The sequence below is a fragment of the Pelophylax lessonae genome (genome assembly GCF_965119305.1).
Source record: "Pelophylax lessonae genome assembly, chromosome: 6".
NCBI classification, from domain to species: domain Eukaryota; kingdom Metazoa; phylum Chordata; class Amphibia; order Anura; family Ranidae; genus Pelophylax; species Pelophylax lessonae.
In genome coordinates this window covers 56405792-56417897 of record NC_138773.1, presented here as the reverse complement: position 1 = coordinate 56417897, position 12106 = coordinate 56405792, and the positions used below count along the sequence as shown (strand labels likewise).

Sequence of the window (12106 nt, the reverse complement as noted above, 5' to 3'; positions counted from 1 at the left end):
GAAAAAGAAAGGCAGAATAGTCCAACAGTACTATTCCTCCAAATTGGTCATCCAAAGCTGCCATCACATTGACCTCTTCTAACAAACAAGTAATGTTAAAAACAAAAATACAAGAAACAGGGGACCTCCAAAGAGTCCCAGAAGATTTACGGGTCTATTTGAAGATATATACACTGTTCACCTTGGCGTGTTGCTGATAGGTAAAGGTTCAGTTGTGAAACAATCTTCAATTTATTCTTCAGCATAAGTTGAACATTTCTGATACAGAAGATAATATTCTTTGTAAGTGTATTGAGATGAAATGCCAACATGAAGAGGCTCACATGAAGAGTTGCTGAGTTAACACTCCATGACAAAAGCTTTGTATAAATTTGGTATCTACAGGGATAGGTGAATCATAAAGCGTGATCCTCTAATAAGACCAAAATAAAAAACCTTTAAAAAAACAAGGTTTATGGAGCAAACATCCCTCCCTCTCTAAGAGTGATACAATAGCAAGTGGACACAGTTGAATTCACGTATGGTCAAGAGATACCAAATTACTAACTAAAACTAGTATTACTCATTAATTGATTAACCCTATCATGGAAGACAGTATAGGTATATGGATTCAATAGTCCCTAATTTACTAGAAAAGAGTAACATCACATGTGTAAGGATCCATTTTGGGTCACAAGGCCATTCAAAACTAAGTAAAACATACTAAAAATAAAAAGATAACACAAAATGCAGATTTTTTTTTACCAAAAATAATGATTAACATAAAAATATATATATATTAGCTAAAAGTAGAAAAAGTACCTGAAATCCATATAAATATTAAGTGGATAATAAAATCTGGTGAGGTTCAGTATAGTTATATTGAAAATGAAATCCAGGATGAAGGGGATTAGATGCCAGTATATACAGTGTATATATATATTATATATATATATATATGTATATATATATATATATACATACAGTATCTCACAAAATTGAGTACACCCCTCACATTTTTGTAAATATTTTATTGTATCTTTTCATGTGACAACACTGAAGAAATGACACTTTGCTACAATGTAAAGTAGTGAGTGTACAGCTTGTATAACAGTGTACATTTTCTGTCCCCTTAAAATAACTCAACACACAGCCGTTAATGTCTAAACCGCTGGCAACAAAAGTGAGTACACCCCTAAGTGAAAATGTCCAAATTGGGCCCAATTAGCCATTTTCCCTCCCCGATGTCATGTGACTCATTAGTGTTTCAAGGTCTCAGGTGTGAATGGGGATGAGGTGTGTTAAGTTTGGTGTTATCGCTCTCACTCTCTCATACTGGTCACTGGAAGTTCAACATGGCACCTCATGGGAAAGAACTCTCTGAGGATCTAAAAAAAAGAATTGTTGCTTTACATAAAGGTGGCCTAGGCTAAAAGAAGATTGCCAAGACCCTGAAATTGAGCTGTAGCACGGTGGCCAACACTATACAGCGGTTTAATAGGACAGGTTCCACTCAGAACAGGCCTCGCCATGGTCGACAAAAGTAGTTGAGTGCAAGTGCTCAGCGTCATATCCAGAGGTTGTCTTTGGGAAATAGACGTATGAGTGCTGCCAGCATTGCTGCAGAGGTTGAAGGGGTGGGGGGTAAGCCTGTCGGTGGCACTCTTTGGCTCTGAGGAAGAGGGTTTGCCCTCAAAACGCATCAGCCATAGCAGATTCGTGCTGACACTAGCACGCTATCCAGCACCGTGGAGTGCCTTGGCTATCTTGGAGATCTTTTGTCCGATCATGTTTACAGATGTGCTATCTACAATTATTTGTGAGTATAATGTGTATTATTTTGGATTTTAATAAACCTTTTTAGTAGTAATGCACAAGGTTGGTGCGCCACTCTCTTGTTGTTGTTTTTAAGCCAGTCAGTGCTCAGACCATACGCCGAACACTGCATCAAATTGGTCTGCAGGGCTGTCGTCTTAGAAGGAAGCCTCTTCTAAAGATGATGCACAAGAAAGCCCACAAACAGTTCGCTAAAGACAAGCAGACTAAGGACATGGATTACTGGAACCATGTCTTGTGGTCTGATGAGACCAAGATAAACTTCTTTGGTTCAAATGGTGTCAAGGGTGTGCAGCGGCAACCAGATGAGGAGTACAAAGACAAGAGTGTCTTACCAACAGTCAAGCATGGTGGTGGGAGTGTCATGTTCTGGGGCTGCATGAGTGCTGCTGTCACTGGGGAGCTTCAGTTCATTGAGGGAACCATGAATGCCAACATGTCCTGTGACATACTGAAGCAGAGCATGATCCCCTCCCTTCAGGGACTGGGCCGCAGGGCAGTATTCCAACATGATAACAATCCCAAACACACCTCCAAGGCGACCACTGCCTTGCTAAAGAAGCTGGCCAAGCATGTCTCCTGACCTAAACCCTTTTGAGCATCTGCGGGGCATCCTCAAATGGAATTTGGAGAAGCGTAAGGTCTCTAACATCCACCAGCTCCGTGATGTCATCATGGAGGAGTGGAAGAGGACTCCAGTGTCAACCTGTGAAGCTCTGGTGAACTCCATGCCTAATAGAGTTAAGGCAGTGCTGGAAAAAAATGGTGGCCACACGAAATATTGACACTTTGGGCCCAATTTGGACATTTCCACTTAGGGGTGTATTCACTTTTGTTGCCAGCGATTTAGTAATTAATGTCTGTGTGTTGAGTTTTTTTGAGGGGACAGCAAATTTGCACTGTTATACAAGCTGTACACTCACTACTTTACATTGTAGCAAAGTGTAATTTCTTCAGTTTTGTCACATGAAAAGATATAATAAAACATTTACAAAAATGTGAGGGGTGTACTCACTTTTGTGAGATACTATATATATATATATATATATACACACATACACATGCACACACATTTATATAGGATCCATGTATATGTGCAGCTCATGGCATGCAACAGGGATCAATGCAATATTGTTCATAATGGGATATAATATGGAATGTACAAGTTACTTTATTTATGTGCGATGATGAGTATGTGATAGTGATATCTATTTAAAGTTCATACTTACTATCAATATTTTTTTCTTTTATTTCCTGACTGAAAATGGTTTACACATATACAGTATTGTAACTTTATGTACAGTATATCCATAGTTCACACGCTTCGACCACCACAAATAATTATATTACCTTATAACTTGCAGTTTATTCACTCCACACTATATCTCATTATGATCAAAGTTATATTTGATGAACATCATGATCAGCCAAACACCTACACAGATCTTATAAATATATATACTGTATATATAAAATTTCCTGTGTTCCCTGATTTAGTTTGTGTTTAATCATACTAATGCCTCAGAATCACTATATTATGCATGTACTGTAATTATAGTAACTTGCAGGTATATACCGCCGTCCAATCCACTTCACCCTCGATTTTTATTATTAGTATAACTACTCTGGTCTACACTAGATTTTATTATCGGTTTAATATTTATACACAGTGTATGTAATTTTACCTTTTAGCACTAATGCTGTATATGTTTACGCTAGGAATTTTTTATTAAGGTTATTTCATTTTCTTTGTTCTTTGTTTTAGTATGTTTTACTTATTTATGAATGGCTTTGTGACCTGGAATGTAATCATGAAGCATCTGATCTTGATCTCCTTTAGCAAGTTAAGAATTATTATATATATATATTTATCTGCCGTCCATGAATCATATTGTGTACCACAAGATTTAATTAGTAGTTGGGTGGTTTTGCCCTTATGTGAATAAAACCGTGCTTTGACATGCTATTGACTTACTACCGAAGAGAAGTGATAATTACTCCGGACATGTCAAGTTTTATTAAAGGTTTTATATTCAATTTGAAAGTTTCTTTTTTATTAAGGTTTCCTTATGGGAATGAGTTTTGCGACTCATTTGTCTTGTGGATTCAAAAACCAAGAGAGCACTATTGCCTTGGAGTGTTAACCCGACAATTACTTCAGGTGAACCTCTTCACGTTGGCGTTTCATCTTTACATTGATAGGCTTAGCAAGAGAATATTATCTAACCTATCAAAAATATTGTCAACTTGTGTTATAGAATAATTTACAGATTAATTCACCACTGATCCTCTTCCTATTGGAGGTGTTGATTTTACAGCTTGCACTTGGACACCGCGATATACACTTGTGCGTAATCCTGGCCACACACCAAGGTTAGCAGTGTACATATACAAATACAGTAAAATATTGTGCCCAAATATGAATGGAGGCTCTCCCTGGTGATGTCTGTTTAGAAGAAATACGTTGAGAAGAGCTTAGTCAGTTACATCATCATGCACGCCAGGACCCGCGGTGGTCCTGCCTGTAATGCTGTGTATTTCATCTTCAAATATGAGTGGCTTTTTATTAATGAATTTGGATGATTTTTATCATACTACACTAAGAGATTTGCCCCTTTTATTCCTCTTATTACCCATGTATGTGGAATGTTGCTTGGCCAAGACAATGAGGAAGATTTAACAACTGTGTGACAGCCAGCCGCGTTTGATTTCACTTTTCTGAGATCATTATATCTGGTAAGGAGATTTAGAGCACTGGTGGCACTCTTTGTAGCCAGGACACAGTTCCAGCGTTCCAGCTCTACTGCGCATGCGCCCGGACCAGCTGGTACCTGCCATTGATGCTGGCACCAAATTGACTATTTACAGAGGACTGCAGCACTGGCTCACTGCTGTTTGATCTACAGTGTTCCACGTACTCTGCTACCTCTTCCTTTGCTTGACTTCTGTTACCGACCCGCCTTGCCTCTGACCACACTTGAACCCTATCTGCCCTGACTTTGCCTTGTTTCTGAAATCAGTCTTTGCCTCCTGCTCTGCCTGATATGCCTCACCGTTGCTGATTTCAGCCTGTGCCCTGACCATTCTTCTGCCTGCTGTTCATGCCTGAACTCATCTCCATGCCTGACCTTGCATCCTACTTATCCTGCCTGTCAAGCACTTCCTGACCAGTTAACTACTTGCCTGGTTCAAGACAGCCCCCTTAGCATCAGTGACCTGTCATCAGCCTGTCAAGCATCTGTCAGTCTGCTGCCTGCCAGTTCTGGGTCTACTGCATTGGTCCGTTACCAATCAACTCTATCTTCTGTCTCATCTCTGGTGAAGTACCAGCTACCTACCCGCACAGTGTGCTGGACTTACTACACTCATACCTCACTGTGCTCTCTTGGCCACTGTTCCACTTCCAGTGGTCCCTGAGCCAGAGATAGGCCTTCCTCTTCACGTCAGGCTCTACAACCAGGTATGTGACACTCCTCTTCCTTTCATGTGACAACACTGGTGCTTGGTGATTGGCCCAGCACTGTCACATAGGGTGGGGTGGGATTCCGACTACAGCGACTCAGAATTCACAGAGAACTTCCTGTGAGGGTGCATTAAACTGAACCCATTGCTTCATCCTAAATGGGCAAAGTATGAGTTCACTTTAAACTGGAGGCCATCATTTTTCCTGCTGAAAACATCTTTGAGACTGTTCATCCATGTAGAGATGTTACTAAATATTACAGAAAAAGAACACAAGCACCATTTAACTTTTCATGGCTTCACAAACATGTCCCTTAATAGGATGCCAAAAGGTCTGACTAATGAACAAGTGTCTTCCCGACAAGAGTCATATCACTGCCGCTCAGACAACAAGTGGGACTGATAGCATTCCAAGTCCCTTTTCTAATGATATGACAAGGAACCGGTACCCAGGAAGGTTGTTATGGAAACTGGCAGGAGAATTAATACCAGGGCAGAAGGGTCAGAGAAAATATGGGACTAAATTAATTGTGCTAATAATAGCTAGAGAGCAATACAAAAATGAAACCCTATGATCATTTATGTTTCTTCATCTACATTCCACTTCTGAATATACTGCTATTGCTACCCAGAGGAGATACACGGCATAGACGCACTGAAAGAGTCAGCCAGTAGAGATGTATAGAACTGTTCGCCGGCGAACAGTTCCCGGCGAACTTAGCATGTTCGCGTTCGCCGCTGCCGGCGAACATATGCGATGTTCGGTCCGCCCCCCATAAGACATCATTGAGGCAAACTTTGACCCTGAACTTTACAGTCAGCAGACACATTTCCAGCCAATCAGCATACCTCCCTCCCACACCCTCCCACCTCCTATAAATAAGCAAGGGCAGCATCCATCTTAGATCATTCTGAAGCAGTGTGTGTAGTGAGAGTAGGGAGAGAGCTGCTGCTGCTGCTGCTGCTGCTGCTGCTGCTGCTGTTAAGCTGGGGACAGTTAGTCAGTGTTCCTGGTCTTGCAGTGTTCTTGGTCCACTACTGCTGTAATATCAGCACCCCAAAAAGCCCTTCTAAGGGCTGGTATTTGTGTTTTTTTTTTTTTATATATATATATATATATATATATATATATATACCTAGCGTCCCCAAAAGCCCTTTTAAGGGCTGGTAATTGAGTTGTTTCTTCTTATATATATATATATATATCTATATCTATCTAGTGTCCCCAAAAGCCCTTTTAAGGGCTGGTAATTGAGGATTTTTTTTATTTATATATATATATATAGTGTCCCCAAAAGCCCTTTTAAGGGCTGGTAAGGTAATAGAGTTTTTTCCTTATATATATATCTATATATATCTATTGTACACTGCAGTTGCCTGCCCGCTGTGTGTGAGAGGCCACAGACCCACCACAGACTGTACTGTGTGCACACCACACTCATTTCGGGTGGCACAGGCACAGTACCTTGCATTTTAAAAAATATTTTTTTTTTCCTCTGTCATAATTGCAGTGAGTGCTGTGTCAGGTCCACAGAGTGCACTGTACCCACTGCAGTGCACTGCCCACCACTGATATATATACGGTGGCACAGCATCTTGTTGCAATAAATTGAAAAAAAAAAATATTTTTTATTATTGCAGTTGCCTGGGCTGCCAGTTACTGTCAGGTCCACAGAGTGTACTGTGCCCACTGCAGTGCCACTGTGTGCCCACCCACCACTGATATATAAGGTGGCACAGCAGCTTGCAAAGTAAAAAAATATATATATATTTTTTAATTGCAGTTGCCTGGGTGCCAGTGACTGCTGTCAGGTCCACAGAGAGTGTACTGTGCCACTGCCCACCCACCACTGATATATAAGGTGGCACAGCAGCTTGCAAAGTAAAAAAAAATATATATTTTTTTAAATTGCAGTTGCCTGGGTGCCAGTGACTGCTGTCAGGTCCACAGAGAGTGTACTGTGCCACTGCCCACCCACCACTGATATATAAAGTGGCACAGCAGCTTGCAAAGTAAAAAAATATATATATATTTTTTAAATTGCAGTTGCCTGGGTGCCAGTGACTGCTGTCAGGTCCACAGAGAGTGTACTGTGCCACTGCCCACCCACCACTGATATATATGCCTGCAAGAGAAAAAGCCAGCCGCAGAGAAGCCGTATTCCTGAAAATATAAGAAAAATGCTGTTTTTTAGGGGTTCTGGACATGCTACAGAGCTGAAACTTGACAGGTACACTTTTTAGACCCCCCAGACACTAAATACAAAAAATGACATGCCTGCCTAAAAAAATGCCCGATAAATGCCTGCAAGAGAAAAAGCCAGCCGCAGAGAAGCCGTATTCCTGAAAATATAAGAAAAATGCTGTTTTTTAGGGGTTCTGGACATGCTACAGAGCTGAAACTTGACAGGTACACTTTTTAGACCCCCCAGACACTAAATACAAAAAATTACATGCCTGCCTAAAAAAATGCCCGCTAAATGCCTGCAAGAGAAAAAGCCAGCCGCAGAGAAGCCATATTCCTGAAAATATAAGAAAAATGCTGTTTTTTAGGGGTTCTGGACATGCTACAGAGCTGAAACTTGACAGGTACACTTTTTAGACCCCCCAGACACTAAATACAAAAAATGACATGCCTGCCTAAAAAAATGCCCGATAAATGCCTGCAAGAGAAAAAGCCAGCCGCAGAGAAGCCATATTCCTGAAAATATAAGACAAATGCTGTTTTTTAGGGGTTCTGGACATGCTACAGAGCTGAAACTTCACAGGTACACTTTTTAGACCCCCCAGATGCTAAATCCAAAGAAATTTTTTATTTTTATTTTTTTTTAATTTTTCCAATAATTGGCTCTCTATCAAAAAATTATAATTTTTAAGAACTTTTTTTTGCGTGATCCCTCTCCGGCATGCCACAGTCCAGGTGTTAGTCCCCTTGAAACAACTTTTCCATCACTATTGTGGCCAGAAAGAGTCCCTGTGTGTTTTAAAATTCGCCTGCCTATTGAAGTCTATGGCGGTTCGCCCGGTTCGCCGGTTCGCGAACATTTGCCGATGTTCGCGTTCGCCGTTCGCGAACGGCGAATTTTAGGTTCGCGACATCACTATCAGCCAGATGTGCCGGCTGGTCGCTCAGGTCTCCTGCAGTTAAAAGGTTTACATTGGAAATGGATGGGCTCTCAATAGACCAGGAGATGCAAAGCATTCTCTGATTGAACAAGGTGGAGTAGCTGGGTGTTGATGTAATAACTCTTTACATCGTCCAATCAGAGAATGCTTTGCATTCATTCAGAAAATGCAAAGTATTCCATGGACATGCACTAGTCATCCCCATACTTAAAAAGCCCTCACTGGAAACCATCAATCTTAACAACTTACGCCCCTTCTCCGTGCTCCCCTTTTCCGCCAAACTCCTTAAATGTCTACTCTACAACCGACTGAGCAGCCATCTCATTGAAAATAACATTCTTGATCCCCTTCAGTCTGCATTTCGCTCTCAACACTTCACAGACACTGCTCTCCTAAAACTTACAAATGACCTACTAACAGCTAAAACCAATGGACAGTATTCTGGACTTCTACTTCTGGACCTTTCAGCTGCCTTTGACACAGTGGACCACCCCCCTCCTCCTCAAAGAACTCCATGACTATACTCTTTGCAGGTTATTATTCTACCTATCCCACTGCACCTTCAGTGTCACATACAATTTTACTTCCTCCTCTCCTCTTCCTTTTTCAGTCGAGGTCCCCCAGGGTTGTGTTCTTGGACCTCTCCTATTCTCCATCTACTAGTCTCCCAAGGCTTCTATTACCATTTCTATGCTGATGATACCCAAATCTATCTCTCTCCCCCTCTCCTCATGCATCACTAATTTACTAACAGACATATGAGCCTGGATGTCAAAACCGAGCTCATAATATTTCCTCCCCACGTGTCTCTTCCCCTGAGTTCTCTGTCAGGATCGATAACACAGTTATCAACCCACCCCTGCATGCCAAGGTGTTATCCTGAACTATCCTTTAGGCCGCACATCCAAACACTGCCCAAAGCTTGCCACCTCAACCTACTCAACATCTACAAAATATGCCCCTTCCTAACCAATGACACCACAAAGCTCCTTGTTCACTCCCTGGTCTTCTCTCACCTGGAATACCGAAACTCCCTCCTCATTGGCTTGCCTTTACATAGGCTATCACCTCTTCAGTCCATCATGAATGCTGCTGCCAGACTCATCCGCCTTACCAACTGTTGAGTGTCTGCTACCCCCCTCTGCCAATTCCTCCACTGGCTTCCATTCACCCAACAAATTAAATTCAAGATACTAACAACTACTTACAAAGCCTTCCCCAACTCGGCCCCCAACTACATCACTAGCCTAGTCTAAAATACCAACCAAATCGTTCTCTTCTTTCCCCCAAGACCTCCTGGTCTCTAGCCCCCTTGTCACCTCCTCCCTCGTTCGCCTCCAGGACTTTTCCAGAGCCTCTCCAATCCTATGGAATTCCCTACCACAATCTGTCTGACTATCACCTACTCTGTCTACTTTTAGACAATCCCTAAAAACCCATCTCTTCAAGCCTATCCTGCTCCCGCCTAACAACTGAATTTTTGTTTTCTCCATCAGCTCATCCCCCAGTTATTACTTTTTGTATTACTTGACCCTCCCTTTTAAATTGTAAGCTCTAATGAGCAGGGCCCTCTGATTCATCCTGCATTGAATTGTATTGTAACTGTACTGTCTGCCCTCATGTTTTAAAGCACTACGCAAACTGTTGGCACTATATAAATCCTGTATAATAATATTAATAATAATTGGTGTCGGTGCTGAATGGGTGGCCTCCTGTGTTCAGAATGCAGCAGGACAGCCACAGAGCACGGGACCCGGAAGCAAGTGGAGATCACTGGAGTTGTGGTGTTCACGTCAATGCATTACAGTTTACAGCAGCACTGGCCAGGTATAATATATACAGTACATGGGTACATTGGACCAGTGTAACTATGTATAAAAAATCCATGCCTGGAATTCATGTTTACTGTTTATTAATTATTCTAAACTATGCATAGAGTAATTTTCACTTTTGCCCACAATTCCGCTTTAAAGTGCTATTACATTAGAAAAGTATAAAGATGTAAAAACTATTTTTGTAAAATCCATAGCAACAACCATTTATCTGGATCAATCCTCTGTGGAACAATTTAGACTATACAGACATTGCTGGTCTCTCTGGCTATTTGCTGCCTGGATACTTACTTAATCTTCATGCTTACTTTACATTCAGTATTGATTCCTCTGGTGAATAATGTTTATATAGATGTGTCGGGGAGAAGATGGTGGAGTGAGGCAATCAACGTTTTATCAGAAGCTTGTGACAGACCGATTCATTGTAGACTAGATTTACTTTAAACTGCAAACTGATGATGTTAATTAAAAAACTATTTTGTCTATGTCAACTGAAAGCTCTCAGAGTGAACCAATAGGATGCCAGTGGGTAATTCAAGTGACATGCTTTAATTTACAATGCTGCAGTATGGGGTAGAGAAGAAATATCTCCTCCTGCTTGCAGCAGACTGATTACATTTTCTCAGCCTAAGTAAAAAGATATTCAAAAGTAAGAGGGCCAATGATGTTTAATAAGTCCAGTTGATTGGTATTTGCCAAACAAGAGTCACAGAAGTGGCTAACACACTTCGGGGGCTTACAAGCCCTTCATCAGAGCTTGTAGTGACAGAACAAAAGACTGTGTAACTACTGGTCGGGAATGAAATAGTTAAAAGTATGGATTTTTGTAAAAAAAAAAACATTTATACCTAGGTGGATGCAGCATCTGTCCCTCCGCTGGCTCTGCTGTGAGAACTGAGCGATCAAACACTGCTGGTTGCTCAGTTATCCCCTCTACTCTAAGCAAAGAGCTGTGACTGTCAGTCACCCACTCTCTGCTCTGACCCCCAGTGCACATGGGCTGTGGAGGGGGTGGGAGAGGCTGGCTCAGGTTCTCAGCTGAGGCAGGAGACAATCCAAAACTTCTGGTTGGATCCCGATCATATGGTCAGCTGAAAACAGGTCACAGGAGTGCAGAACAACCTACACTCCTATGATCCATAGGAGAAGTATAGCCAAAAAAACTTTGGCTGCACAGTACTTCTCCTTTAAAAGAATCTATTATGTGTAGGAGAACTCATTCAGGGTTCCAGGGGTCGGATGAAACCCATTAGATATTCCTGAGACTCCTACTTTGGCAAATAAAAATCAGGTGGACATATTAAACATTGTTGGGACCCTTACTTTTTAGACTTATTTTTTGGATGACTACTACAATGACCCTTACTGGCTTGCGAGGCTCTGAGAGCAGCCCAACCGCATGCCTGCAAATTTTACGTTATATGAGTGCCCAACATTCCACCAACACTTTAGTCAACTAAGGCTAGGCAAAGTCACTGAACAGGAGCTCAAGGATGGCTTTTTCCTGATAAAAGGTGGAGCATTTTTGACAAATTATATTGTTACTGTATATTGTAACATGTCTGGAATATACCTATACATACTTTTATAGTTACTTATAGTTATTTATTTTATTTTTTATTCCCTTTTACCTAATGCCAAGTTGTCCTGAATTTGCATACTCGCCCACCCAGTGAGCCCAGCGTTGTCCTACTGTGATTTGCTTTCCACTGCCACATGGTCTGTGGCCGCCATCATGATCACTGTAAGTGCCAAACAAATGTCCAAGGTACTTTAATGATAAAATTGATTCATAGCAGAATCAGTTTTATCAATAAATTACCTTGGACTTTTGGCCATTTGTTTGGCGCTCTCATTGGATTGTATGTGTG

General features: G+C 41.3%; 1 protein-coding gene across 1 annotated transcript in view; it reads right to left on the bottom strand.

Moving 5' to 3' along the window:
* The window catches only part of TEKT4 (tektin 4), a 97032-nt gene that overhangs the window by 33991 nt on the left and 50935 nt on the right, over positions 1–12106 (bottom strand). The window lies entirely within an intron of this gene.